The sequence below is a fragment of the Mustela lutreola genome, chromosome 1 (genome assembly GCF_030435805.1).
Source record: "Mustela lutreola isolate mMusLut2 chromosome 1, mMusLut2.pri, whole genome shotgun sequence".
Taxonomy (NCBI): Eukaryota; Metazoa; Chordata; class Mammalia; order Carnivora; family Mustelidae; genus Mustela; species Mustela lutreola.
In genome coordinates, this window is record NC_081290.1 from 106,689,846 (window position 1) to 106,705,313 (window position 15,468).

A 15,468-nucleotide genomic window follows, 5' to 3' on the forward strand; every position below is an offset into this window, starting at 1 on the left:
CACTTAGTGGTTTAAGGTTTTCTCCCAAAAAAATCATTTAATATTTTTTCTTAATATTAAATTAGCAAACCTGAAAAAATGAAACTCTTTATTTTCCATTACTGTAATTAAGAAAATTTATTTTATTTTAAATCAGAATAATTATTTACTCTTTAAATATATTTCTAATTTTTAAAAACAAAAAGCACAACTGGCAAACTTCACTAAATAAATTGGTATTTCTATACAACACCGGTTTAGTAGTAAATATTAATGTTCATTTAAATGTTTATATGCCCTGTGAAAAGTATGTTTGTTCTATATCAAATAGGCTGGGTTTCTTTATGGCAGTATTACTAAGAACAGTGAAATATATTAATATGAGTTTTGAATCTCAAGGGAAAAGAATATTTGATTTCTTTTTGTTTTAACATTTAGTAATTTAGCATTTGGTCTCAATTGTTAAAACATTTTTCTCTATTTGTTAAAACATTTTTCTCTATTGAGAAAAATTGAAGAAAAAAAAGTTGTATTAAGGATGATGGATAATTGTTTCATTATTCAATGTTTCAAAGCTTAAAGCACCTCATTAGCGTACAGACCAATGAGGCTGAAACCAAGTCTCTAACAACTAGATCACATGTATAAACTTAGGTTAGCTCCAAAAATATCCCTCAAATCCACAAGGAGGAGAACTGGAAAAAAGGAAAACAGCCCCTGACAGCTAGAAACTACCCTGACACTGTATAAAAATCTTGGTGTTGCTGGGAGCTGGCCCAGTGTTCTCCCAGGGAAAACAACATCAGACATGGCTACTCTGTCACCATGATGGATCAAGTCAGAGATGAGACCACTTTGTAGTCATGTCTGAACCCAAGCGAACACATGAACATTGCCAAAATCAAAAAAATGACCAAACATCCCCAACCCTAGCTCTTGTCAGTAGCTATTACTTCCTTACCAATTTCAGCTTTGGGCTCTTTTCATTTAGCTTGCCCTCTGTAGAAGGCTACCTACTCCTCCTGGTTTGCCTGGGATTTTCCTGGTTTAACCACCGAGCATGTTGTGTCCCAAGAAGCCCTTCAGCTGCAGGCATACAGGGATAATTGGTCACCTAATTTTGGGTTAAAGTCAATATATCAAATCATAAAATTACAACTGCTTTTTGAGAGCAAGCGAACTATTGCAAAGCCTTGTTTTCTTGAAACCTTCCTCAAATCACTTAACAACAAGCTTAAATCTTATGGTGTCTTTTCTAAAACTTTTACTGAGATGGCCCATGGTTCTCTGCGGTGTCTAGAAAAAAATCCAAATTGTTCAAGTATAGGTGTGTTCCTAGTGATGTGTGGCAAAAGGACACTGGCAGGACAAAAAGGAAGAAGGTCAAAGGCAATATAGATGGAAGCAGCTGTCTACTATAAAAAAAAAAAAAAAGTGAAGTTACAGCTTCATATAAGGTAATTCTATCAGTAAAGCAGAATAACAAAAAAATGCCCTCTAGGGAGAAGCTATCCCCATGCCACATCTAAGGACAGTGGTGGGTTTATTTTTATTATTTTTGTTTTGTTTTATTTTGTTTTTTTGTCCTATGAAAGTTACAGAACAAAGCACAAAAATATCTGGTATTTCCAAATTCTTCCAAGTACTAGTCTTCCTTGAAATGAAATGAAAAATAGTATTTATTGAGAAACCATGAGAGACTCTTAACTCTTAACAAACTGAGGGTTGCTGGAGGGGAGGTCAGTGAGGGAGTGGGGTAATTGGGTGGTGGGCATTAAGCAGGGCATGTGATGTGATGAGTACTGGGTGTTATATGCAACTAATAAATTATTGAACACTACATCTGAAGCTAGTGATGGGCTATATCTTGGCTAGTTGAATTTAAATTAAAAAAAAGAAAAAAGGGAAAAACAGCCCTTATTTCTTTAACAATTTAAAATACTATCATTAGCAGTTTATTTTCTCTCTCTCTCTTTCTCCCCCCCCCCCGACACATACACACACACACATACACACATATTTGCACACACCAAAACAGTAAAAGATTGTGTAGAACTGGCTCAATCATTTTTTGAATTGATGAAAGAACAAGGAAACTGATTTTATTTAATCACCTTAGGAGAAGGTGGAAGTTATTCTACCATGTCAGTATCTAGAGGTTTTCTGCTAATTCTTCTGTGGCATTAAGTTAAGAGTTGTTTTATTTATTTATTATAATCATGAAAGTACAAAAAAAATTATTTTCATGAACATTCACAGAAATACTCTTTATAATGCAGAAAATTGGAAGTGGTCTAAGCAATAAGCGACTAGACTAAAAATATGTACTATGAAAAAGATACTGTTGCCAATAAAAATTCCATCAAAGAGTATTTACCTATAAGGAACAAGTTTATAATATCACTGAAAAAATTCCAAGTTACAAAATTACAAATTTAGTAGGTTCCCATTTAGTAAAATAAAAAGTATAGGACTTCTAGTTTCAGGTTCCACATGTAAGGAGATTTAGAAATCACCACTTGTACCAAAAAAAGCTGAACAGACTGAAAAATCAACTCTTTTTTGATCCATAAGAAAGGGGTATACATAACACAAACTGCTGTCCCCAAATTAGAGAGAGAGGCAAATACAAGGACTTCCAATTTATAAAGAGTAAGGAGTGAAAACCACCCCAGGAACCAGTGCCAGGGTAGGGAAACCTCACTGTAGTGGACAAAAGGTTGGATGCTCAGTGTGGACAAATCTGAGAGTTAAGAACTGCAGGCAAATCCAGCCAAAGTAGGGGCTCTGCATTATTTTGAGATTTACCTGCAGGAGCTTAACTAGATGCCCACAGAAAATACTGGAGAAAATTCCCCTCCTGTTTCTGGCAGAAGGAGGGAGAAAGAGACCATTTTGAGATACTCCAGAGCACTTTGTTTTTCTAAGAAAGTTTTGTCCTCAGGGCAGACTGGTTAATGACAGCCTAAACTACTGGGGTATTATCAGAGTCTAAGTGACCTGGGAAAGAGAAGTACCCAACAATAGCCCACTGTAGCCATCTTGCCACAAAGAAGGGGGAGAAAAAAATCTAAGGAACTCTTGTGAAGTTCATGGTCCAGAAATATAGGTTCACTAAACGACTAAGATCTAATCATAGGACTCTAAAAAGCTTCTCCTACCCCATACCTCACTACTATATTACTAAAGGCCTATTAAAGCAGTTCATTTTACCCAGTACATCATGTTTACTGAGAAAAATGGAAGGCATATCAAAAAGCAAAAACCAAAACTTGACAAGACAGAGTAAGCATCAGAACCAGATTTGACAAGGATGTTGGAATTAGAAGACTGGGAATTTAAAACAACTCTGATTAATATGCTAAGGTTTCTAATGTATAAAGTAGACACCAGGCAAGATGGATGGGTAATATAAGCAGAGTATTGGAGCACCTACAAAAGGACCAAAAAGAAATGCTGGAGATTAAAAACACTGTTACAGAAATGAAGAATGACTTTGATGAGTTTATTAGTAAACTAGACATGACTAAGGAAAGACTCTCTGAGCTAGAGAATACACCAATAAAATCCTTGAAAACTGAAACGCAAACAGGAACAAAACAAACTAAAACAAAAACAAAAAATAGGACAGTACATCCAAGGAATGTGGGAAATGACAAATGTGTGACATACATGTAATGGGAACACCAGAAGTAGAAGAAAAGAAGGAACAGAAGAAATATTTGATTTCTTTGATCAACGAAAACTTTGATCCATGGCACAGTTGGACCACTGCTCTTTAGGCAGGAAACCCACAAGTGGCAGACCTAGGGAGTCCCACCTTCCTCCCCTGGAAGCAGCATGGCAAGAATTTACTGGGTTTGAAGTCTTCAAATGGGGCTATGTGCCAGAGACAGAAATACTTGGTCACAGGCCAGGTGAGCTCGGAGCATGGCCAGAGACCATGGAAACAGGAGTGATTGCCTGCTTTTCTCTGAGGGCACACTGAGGGGTAGGGCCTTGAGCTCTCGGCTCCTCTGGGTAGAGACTGGGAGGCCACCATTTTCATTGCTATCCTCCAGAGCTCTATGGAAAGCGTTCAGGAAGCAAAAGCTCCTGAGAGTGAAGAACCCAAGCAGATTACTTAGTCCGGACCCTGGCAAGGGTGGTGCAATTCCACCTCTAGCAAAGACATTTGAGAATCACTACAACAGGCCACTCCCCCAAAAAATCAGCAAAAACATCCAACCAAGACCAAGCTCACTGATCAAGGAGAATAGTGGAATTTCAGAGCTGGGGAAAAGCAAGGCATGGAATTCATGGCTTTCTTCCCATGACACTTTAGCCTTGCAAAGTTAATTAAATTTTTAAAATTTTATTTTTTATCTTATTCTAATTTTTTTAACTTTGTCTCTTTCCTCTTTTAACATTTTTTTAACAAGTTTATCTTAACAATACCTTTCTAAAAAAATATTTTTAAAACCTTCATTATTATAGTCATATTTTATCCTTCATTGTATTTAACCTTATTTTTTGTATATATATAGGGTTTTTTTTTCTAGAAAATTTTGGGATACAATTTCTTCTAACAGATCAAAATATACCCTAAATCTAGCACAGGGCTTTGTTCTAGTCTCCAGCCTGAGCAAATTCTCTCCACATTTTTTTCTTTCTTTTTCCAACCAACGTATCTTATCAATTCCTTTCTTAGAATTTTTAAAAAATTTTCATCTTTACAATCATATTCCATCCTTTCATCATGTTTACCCTTATTTCTATATGTATATACATTTCTCTTTCTTTAAAATTTTGGGACGTAGTTTCCTCTAAGAGACCAGAATACACCCAAAATCAACTGGGTGGCTCTCTTCTATTCACCAGTCCAATACACACACACACACACACACACACATATGTGTTTATATATATACACACATATACATATATTTGAATTTTTAAAAATTTCTTTTTAAAAATTTTCCTGATTTGGGTCTCTTCTGATTTGGTTAGCTTATATTATTCTGCAGTCCTTGTCACCCTCTTAGTATTTTATTCTCTTGTTCATATATTCTTATTTGGATAAAATGACAAGGTGGAAAAGCTCACCATAAAAAAAAGAACAAGAAGCAGTACCAAAGACTAGGTACCTAATCAATATGGATATTGGTAATATGTCAGATCTAAAGTTCAGAATGACGATTCTCAAGGTGCTAGCTGGGCTTGAAAATGGCATGGAAGATATTAGAGAAATGCTGTTTGGAGAAATAAAAGCCCTTTCTGGGGAAATAAAAGAACTAAAATCTAACCAAGCTGAAATTTAAAAAGCTAGTAATGAGGTACAATAAAAAATGGAGGCTCTTGGGGCACCTGGGAAGCTCAGTGTGTTAAAGCCTCTGCCTTCAGCTTGGGTCATGACCCCAGGGTCCTGGGATCGAGCCCCACATCCAGCTCTCTGCTCAGCAGGGAGCCTGCTTCCTCCTCTCTCTCTCTCTCTGCCTGACTTTCTGCCTACTTGTGATCTCTATCTGTCAAATAAATTAAATCTTTAAAAAAAAATGGAGGCTCTTACTGTTAGGATAAATGAGGCAGAAGAGAGAATTAGTGATATAGAAAACCAAATGACAGAGAATAAAGAAGCTGAGCAAAAGACAGACAAACAACTACTGGACAACGAGGGGAGAATTCAAGAGATAAGTGATAACATAAGATGAAACAATATTAGAATAATTGGGATTACAAAAGAAGAAGAAAGAGAGGGGGACAAAAGGTATATTGGAGAGAATTATTGTAGAGAATTTCCCTAATATGGCAAAGGGAACACACATCAAAATCCAGGAGGCACAGAGAACCCCCCTCAAAATCAATAAAAATATGTCCACACCCCATCATCTAATAGCAAAACTTACAAGTCTTAGTGACAAAGAGAAAATCCAGAAAGTCTGTAACATACAATGGTAAAAATACGAGCTTGGCAGCATACTTATCCACAGGGACCTTGCAGTCCAGAAAGAACTGGCATGATATATTCAGACCACTAAATAAGAAAAATATGCAGCCAAGAATACTATATCCAGCTAGGCTGTCATTGAAAATAGAAGGAGAGATAAAAAGTTTCCAGGACAAAAAAAAAAAACTAAAAGAATTTGTAAATAGCAAACCATCCCTATAGGAAATATTGAAAGGGGTCGTCGAAACAAAGAGAGAGCCTAAAAGTGGTAGACCAGGAAGGAACAGAGACAATATACAGTAACAGTCACCTTACAGGCAACACAATGGCACTAAATTTATATCTTTCAATAATTACCCTGAATGTAAATGGGCTAAATGCCCCAATCAAAAGACACAGCGTATCAGAAAGAATAAAAAATAAAACCCATCAATATGCTGTCTACAAGAAACTCATTTTAGACCCAAAGACACCCCCAGATTTAAAATGAAGGGGTGGAAAACATTTTACCATGATAAATGACATCAAAAGAAAGCTGGAGTGGCAATCCTTATATTAGATAAATTAGATTTTAAGCCAAAGACTATAATAAGAGATGAAGAAGGACACATACCATACTCAAAGGATCTGTCCAACAAAAATATCTAACAATTTTAAATATCTAAGCCCCTATCATGGGAGCAGCCAACTATATAAACCAATTAATAACATAATCAAAGAAACAAAACAGCAATTATAAAATAATAGTAGGGGACTTTAACACTCTCCTCACTGAAATGGACAGATCATCCAAGCAAAAGATCAACAAGGGAATAAAGGCCTTAAATGACACACGGGACCAGATGGACATCATAGATATATTCACAACATTCCACCCCAAAACAACAGAATACACATTCCTCTCTAGTGTGCTTGGAACATTCTCTAAAATAGATCACATCCTGGGTCACAAATCAGGTCTCAACTGGTACCAAAAGATTGGGATCATTCCCTGCATATTTACTGACCACAATGCTCTGAAGCTAGAACTCAATCACAAGAGGAAAGTAGAAAATAACCCAAATACATGGAGGCTAAAGAGCATCCTACTAAAGAATGAACAGGTCAACCAGGAAATTAAAGAAGAATTGAAAAAAATTCATGGAAACAAATGAAAATGAAAACACACAGTTCAAAATCTGTGGGACACAGCAAAGGCGATCCTGAGAGGAAAATATATATAGCGATATAAGCCTTTCCCAAGAAACAAGAAAGGTCTCAAGTATACAACCTAACCCTGCACCTGAAGGAGCTGAAGAAAAAACAGCAAAGAAAGCCTAAACTCAGCTGAAGAAATCATAAATATCAGAGGAGAAATCAATGAAATAGAAACCAAAAAACCAACCAACCAAACAAACAAAAAAACCCAGTAGAACAAATCAATGAAACTAGGAGCTGGTACTTTGAAAAAATTAATAAGATTGATAAAGCCCTGTTCAGACTTATCAAAAGGAAAAGAGGAAGGACCCAAATAAATAAAAGCATGAATGAAAGAGGAGAGATCACAACCAACACCAAAGAAATACAATTATAAGAACGTACTATGAGCAACTATGTGCCAGCAAATTTGACAATCTGGAAGAAACAGATAAATTCCTAGAGAATATAAACTATCAAAAATGAACCAGGAAGAGATAGAAAACCTGAACAGACCCATAACCAGTAAGGAGATGGAAGCAGTCATCAAAAATCTCCCAACAAACAAGAGCCCAGGGCCAGATGGCTTCCCAGGGGAATTCTACCAAACATTTAAAGAAAAAATCAATACCTATTCTCCTGAAACTGTTCCAAAAAAATAGAAATGGGAGGAAAACTTCCAAACACATTTTATGAGGCCAGCATTACCTTGAGCCCCAAACCAGACAAACACCCCCTCAAAAAAGAGAATTATAGACCAATATCCTTGATGAACACAGACATGAAAATTCTCACCAAAATACTAGGCAGTAGGACCCAACAGTACGTTAAAAGGATTATTGACCATGGCCAAGTGGGATTTATTCCAGGGCTGAAAGGTTGGTTCAACATCTGCAAATCAATCAGTGTGATACAATACATTAATAAAAGAAAGAACAAGAACAGTATGATATTCTCAATAGATGCTGAAAAAGCATTTGACAAAGTACAGCATCCTTTCTTCGTCAAAACTCTTCAAAGTGCAGGAACGGAGGGTTCATAACTCAAAATCATCAAAGCCATTTGTGAAAAACCCACAGTGAATATCATTCTCAACAGAGAAAAACTGAGAGCTTTTCTGCTAAGGTCAGGAACATGGCAGGGAGGTCCATTTCCACCACTGCTATTCAACAGAGTACTAGAAGTCCTACCTCATCAATCAGACAACAAAAAGAAATTAAAGTCATCCAAATCAGCAAAGAGATCAAACTACTATTCATTACAGATGATATGATACTTTATATGGAAAGCCCAAAAGACTCTACTCCAAATCTGCTAGAACTTGTATAGGAATTCAGTATCCTGTCAGGATATAAAATCAATGCATAGAAATCAGCTATACTTCTATACACCAAGAACAAGACTTAAGGATTTAGTCTGAAAGTGAGATTTAAGGAGTCAATCCCATTCACAATTGCACCCAAAACCATAAGATCCCTAGGAATAAACCTAAACAAAGAGGCAAGAATCTGTACTCAAAAAAACTATAAAGTAGTCATGAAATAAATGGAGGAAGACACAAAGAAATGGAAAAATGTTCCATGTTCATGGGTTGGAAGAACAAATGTTGTGAATATGTCCATGCTACCTAAGGCATTCTACATGTTTAATACAATCCCTATCAAAATACCATCAATTTTTTTGCAATGAAATGGAACAAATAACCCTAAATTTATATGGAATCAGAAAAGACCTCGAATAGCCAGAAAAATGTTGAAAAAGAAAGCCAAAATTGGTGGCATCACAATTCCAGACTCCAAGCTCTATTACAAAGCTGTCATCATCAAGACAGTATAGTACTGGGGCGCCTGGGTGGCTCAGTGGGTTAGGGCCTCTGCCTTCAGCTCTGGTCATGATCTCAGGGTCCTGGGATCAAGCCCCATGTCGGGCTCTCTGCTCAGCGGGGAGCCTGCTTCCTTCTCTCTCTCTGCCTGCTTCTCTGCCTGCTTGTGATCTCTCTCTGTCAAATAAAAAAAAAAAAAAAAAAGACAGTATACTACTGGCACAAAAACAGACACATAGATCAATGGAACAGAACAGAGAGCCCAGAAATGGACCCTCAGCTCTATGGTCAACTAATTTTTGACAAAGCAGGAAAGAATGTCCAATGGAAAAAAGACTGTTTAACAAATGGTATTGGGAAAATTGGATAGCCACATGCAGAAAAATGAAACTGTACCATTTCCTTATACCACATACAAAAACAGACTCAAAATGTATGAAAGACATCAACGTGAGAAAGGAATCCATCAAAATCCTTGAAGAGAACACAGGCAGCAAGCTCTTCCACCTCAGCTGCAGCAACTTCTTCCTAGAAACATCACCAAAGCTTACGTAAGGGAAGCAAGGGCAAAAATGAACTATTGGGACTTCATCAAGATCAAAAGCTCTTGCACAGCAAAGGAAACAAAACCAAAAGACAACTGGCAAAATGGGAGAAGATATTTGCAAATGACCTATCAGATAAAGGGCTAGTATCCAAAATCTATAAAGAACTTATCAAACTAGACACCCAAAGAACAGATAATCTAAACAAGAAATGGGCAGAGTGGGGAGCACCTGGGTGGCTCAGTGGGTTAAAGCCTCTGCCTTTGGCTCAGGTCGTGATCCTGGAGTCCTGGGATCGAGCCCTGCATTGGGCTCTCTGCTCCGTGGGGAGCCTGCTTCCCCCTCTCTCTCTGCCTCCTTGTGATTTCTGTCTGTCAAATAAATAAATAAAATGTTAAAAAAAAAAAAAAGAAATGGGCAGAGGACATGAACAGACATTTCTGCAAAGAAGACATCCAGATGGCCAACAGATACATGAAAAAGTGCTCCACATCACTCCACATCAGGGAAATACAAATCAAAACCACAATAAGATACCACCTCACACCAGTCAGAATGGCTAAAATTAACAAGCCAGGAAATGACAGATGTTGGCGAGGATGTGGAGAAAGGGGAACCCTCCTACACTGTTGGTGGGAATGCAAGCTGGTGCAGCCACTCTGGAAAACAGCATGGAGGTTCCTCAAAAAGTTGAAAATAGAGCTACCCTATGACCCAACAATTGCACTACTGGGTAGTGATACAAATGTGGGGATCCGAAAGGGAACATGCACCCGAATGTTTATAGCAGCAATGTCCACAATGGCCAAACTATGGAAAGAATCTAGATGTCCATCAACAGATGTATGGATAAAGAAGATACAGTGTGTGTGTGTGTGTGTGTGTGTGTGTGTATACACATATATGCAATGAAATACTATGCAGCCCTCAAAAGAAATGAAATATTGCCATTTGCAATGACGTGGATGGAACTACGGGGTATAATGCTGAGTGAAATAAGTCAGTCAAAGAAAGACAATCATCATATGATCTCTCTGATATGAGGAATTTGAGAAACAGGTGGGAGGGGGTTGGGGGGTAGGGAAGGAAAAAATAAAACATGATTGGATTGGGAGAGACACAAACCATAAGAGACACTTAATCTGGGGCGCCTGGGTGGCTCAGTGGTTTAAGCCGCTGCCTTCGGCTCAGGTCATGATCTCAGGGTCCTGGGATAGGGTCCCGCATCGGGTTCTCTGCTTGGCAGAGAGCCTGCTTCCCTCTCTCTCTCTCTGCCTGCCTCTCCATCTACTTGTGATTTCTCTCTGTCAAATAAATAAATAAAATCTTAAAAAAAAAAAAAAGAGACACTTAACCTCACCAAACAAACTGTGGGTTGCTGGAGTCAGGGTGTGGGTATGGAGAGGGTGGATGGGTTATGGACACTGGGGAGGGTGTGTGCTATGGTGAGTGCTTTGAAGTATGTAAGCCTGATGATTCACACACCTGTACCCCTGGGGCAAATAATAGATTATATGTTAATTTAAAAAATCTAAAATATAATATCTAGAGAATTAAAAGATAAGCCATACATTGGGAGAAAATATTTCCAAAAGACACATCTAATTAAGGACTGTTCTGCAAAATATACAAAAATCTTTAAAATCTAACAATAAGAAAATTACCAAAATTGGAATATCAGCCAAAAAGCTTAAAAAATATCTCACCATGGAGCACCTGTGTGGCTCAGTGGGTTAAAGCCTCTGCCTCTGGCTGAGGTCATGATCCCAGGGTCCTGGGCTCTCTGCTCAGTGGGGAGCCCACTTCCTCCTCTCGCTCTCTCTGCCTGCCTCTCTGCCTGCCTCTCTGCCTACTTAAGATCTCTATCTGTCAAATAAATAAATAAAATCTTAGAAAAAATAAATCTCACCAAAGAAGATACATAGGTAGTAAACAGGCATATGAGAAAATGCTGCACATTATATGTCATCAGGTAAATGCAATATTAAAAAAACAAAAAAACAATTAACAGTACTCATCTATCCATTAGAATAGCCAAAATCTGAACACTGACAAGATCAAATGTTAGTGAGGATTTGGAGCAAAACAAATACTCCTACATTACTTGTGAGAATGCAAACGGTACAGCCATTTTTGAAATTAGTTTGGTGGTTTCTGACAACATTAAACATAGTCTTGCCATGTAATTCAGCAAACATGCTCCCTGGCATTTACCCAAATCAGCTGAAACTTAGGTGAACACAAAAACCTGCCCATAGATGTTTATAGTACAGTTTTCTTCATAACTGCCTAAACTTGGGAGAAACCAAGATGTCCTTTAGTAGATGAATGGATAAATTATGATACACCCAGACAATGAAATATTATTTAGAGCTAAAATGAAATGAACTATCAACAATGCAAACACATGGGAGAACGTTGAATGCGTATTACTAAGTGCATGAAGTGAGTCGGAAAAGAGCACATACTGTATTATACCAACTATATGACATTTTGTAAAAAGCAAAACCATACAGATAGTAAAAAGATAAGGGGTTGCCAGGGGTCTGGGGTCAGATGAGGATTTGAATAGGCAGAACACAGAAGACTTTTGGGCAGTGAAAATAGTCTGTATGTATGCCACCATAGTGAAAGGTGCTTATCGTTAAACATTTGTCCATACACATAGATTAGACAATGCCAAGAGTGTATCTTAAAATAAACTGTGGACTTTGGGTAATTATGATGTGCCAATGTAGATCCATCCTTAAGTGGTGGACCATTCTGGTGATTGATGTTGATAATGGGGATAGCTATGCATGTTGTGGGTGTGGGGTGCAGGGAGTATATGGGAAATCTCTATCTCCCTCTCAGTTTTCATGTAAACATAAAACTGTTCTAAAAAAATTAAGTCTTTTAAAGAAAGCATACATATACAGAACTATGTGGTAGGGATTTAAGATATATTCTCAATACATAAGAATACACTGGCTACATATAAAAATGTACAGATTCCATTAATATCATGGTAGCATGGAGGACATGGGGAGTTAGAGAGGAGAAGGGAGTTGGGGGAAATTGGAAGGGGAGGTGAATCATGAGAGACTATGGACTCTGATAAACAATCTGAAGGGTTTGAAGTGGCGGGGGGCGGTGGGAGGTTGGGGTACCAGGTGGTGGGTATTATAGAGGGCACGGATTGCATGGAGCACTGGGTGTGGTGAAAAAATAATGAATACTGTTATGCTGAAAGTAAATAAATTTAATTAAAAAAAAAGAGTGGTTATTTCTGGCTGATGGGGTTATGGATAATTTTATTATATATATTGCTAATAATGTTAATAATATACATAATATATATAATATTAAATATATATAATATTATAATATACATAATATATATTTTGGTTTTTCTATAAGGAAAATGTATTTGTTTTACAGATTGAACTATACACATTCCTAAATAGTTGAATGATTTGAATGATCAAGCATAAATGATGAATAAAGGTAGCTGATCAAGATTATAGACCAAGCACATGTTTCTTTGCCCCTCCTCTATACATGTAAATGAAATAATAAAAAGATTATTTTCTTTATAGGTCATGACAAAAATGGGTAGGAAGCACTAATCTGCAGTTAGTATGTGAAATGATTCAGCATTTCACAAATCCTCTCTATGTTGGGGTGATCTAAGCAATTCTAAAAGATATCATCTAGAATAAAGGTGACCCTCCTTTTTAAAAATGAATTGAGTATTAGGCAAAAATAATCACAGATACCCTAAGGCAGGAAAATTTTGTGTATTTTTCTTAACAACAAATAAAATTGCACTTCTATCTTAGTAAATAGTAAAATTTGTAAAATAGTAAAGCACTAGATAATAAATTTTCCTTTTGAATTTTTGAATTAAGTGACAAAAATGGGTATGTGTGTAACTTTCTTAAAAACATTTATTTTTTTATTATGTAAGAGAGAGAGAGTGGAGAGGGGAGAGGGAGAGAGAGAATCTCAAGCAGAGTCCCTGCTGAGCACAGAGCTGGACACAGGGCTTGATCCCAGTACCCTCAGATCATGACCTGAGCCAAAACCAAGAGTTGGATGTTTAACCAGCTGAGCCACCCAGGTGCCCCTATATGTAATTTTTAAAGCTTGCCATATGCTTTTCAAAACATCCACCTTTTTAAAAAATTAATTTATTTTCAGAAAAACAGTATTCATTTTATTTTTCACCACAGCCAGTGCTCCATGCAATCCGTGCCCTCTATAATACCCACCACCTGGTACCCTGACCTACCACCCCCCCACCACTTCAAACCCCTCATATTGTTTTTCAGAGTCCATAGTCTCTCCTGATTCACCTCCCCTTCCAATTTACCCCAACTCCCTTCTCCTCTCTAACACCCCTTGTCCTCCATGATATTTGTTAAGCTCCACAAATAAGTGAAACCATATGATAATTGACTCTCTCTGCTTGACTTATTTCACTCAGCATAATCTCTTCCAGTCACGTTCATGTTGCTACAAAAGTTGGGTATTCATCCTTTCTGATGGAGGCATAATACTCCATAGTGTATCTTCCTTATCCATTCGTTCGTTGAAGGGCATCTTGGTTCTTTCCACAGTTTGGCGACCATGGCCATTGCTGCTATAAACATTGGGGTACAGATGGCCCTTCTTTTCACGACATCTGTATCTTTGGGGTAAATACCCAGGAGTGCAATTGCAGGGTCATAGGGAAGTTCTATTTTTAATTTCTTGAGGAGTCTCCACACTGTTTTCCAAAGAGGTTGCACCAACTTGCATTCCCACCAACAGTGTAAGAGGGTTCCCCTTTCTCCACATCCCAACACATGTTGTTTCCTGTCTTTCTAATTTTGGCCATTCTAACTGGTGTAAGGTGATATCTCAATGTGGTTTTAATTTGAATCTCCCTGAGGGCTAGTGATGATGAACATTTTTTCATGTGTCTGATAGCCATTTGTATGTCTTGATTGGAGAAGTGTCTGTTCATATCTTCTCCCCATTTTTTGATATGTTTGCCTGTTTCGTGTGTGTTGAGTTTGAGGAGTTCATTATAGATCCTGGATATCAACCTTTTGTCTGTACTGTCATTTGCAAATATCTTCTCCCATTCCGTGGGTTGCCTCTTTGTTTTCTTGACTGTTTCCTTTAAGGGGCTTTTTCCTACTGACCTCTTAGTCAAACTTGTTGCATAGAAATGGTATTATACATTGCAACTCGGAGTGTGGTCTTCAGACCAGTGGACTATTAGACATGCAAACACCCAGCCTCCACCCTGGACTCGCTAAATCAGAATATACTTTTTAAAAGGATCCCCAGTGATCTGAATGCACGTTGAAGTTTGATAAGCAGTGTGCAGTAACATTTTATACTTTAGTGTGTTAACTTTCTGTTATATTATCATAGCATGAGCCATTAACTGAAATTATATCATGTATTTACCTGTCTCCTTGCTTCTTGTCCATCCATCTAGAAGTCAAGCTTTTGAGATCAGGCAATTAATTCTTTTCCTTCACCTCAATGTCTCCACTGCATATAAAAGGGCCTTTCACAGAGTAAATGCCCTAAGTATTTGTTGCCTGATTTAATGATTGAATTAATCCATGCCTAGCTTTTATTATCACAGCTAGAGTAGCAGTTGGTTTGACTCTCAAGGCCAGTAATTTATCTCTTACATTTTATGCCTGTCTTAAAAAGGCACATCTCTGTTTCAGTCAGTATAACTCCAAAAACAGGAACTGAACCAAGCTTGAGAAAAATCACCATAGCTTAGAAAGCACTAAGCTTGCCTCCTTTCCTACACATTTCCATTGTTATGTTTTCTGAGAGATGCTAAGGCAATTTTAGTATCATCATTATATCAACATTATCTCCTATATCTAGACATATGAAGCACTGAGATAGAGGAACTGAAAGGCATAGGGCATGATAATACATACTCAACCTTGACATATTCAGCAATTTGCCAGTTTATGTTGTTATTTTTTCCTTACAATTAAGAAAGAAAAAGTACAGATTAA

The 15,468-nt window shown here is 37.4% G+C and overlaps 1 protein-coding gene across 3 annotated transcripts in view; it reads right to left on the reverse strand.

The window, feature by feature from the left end:
* Positions 1 to 15,468, reverse strand: part of BANK1 (B cell scaffold protein with ankyrin repeats 1) — a 307,483-nt gene that overhangs the window by 230,222 nt on the left and 61,793 nt on the right. The window lies entirely within an intron of this gene.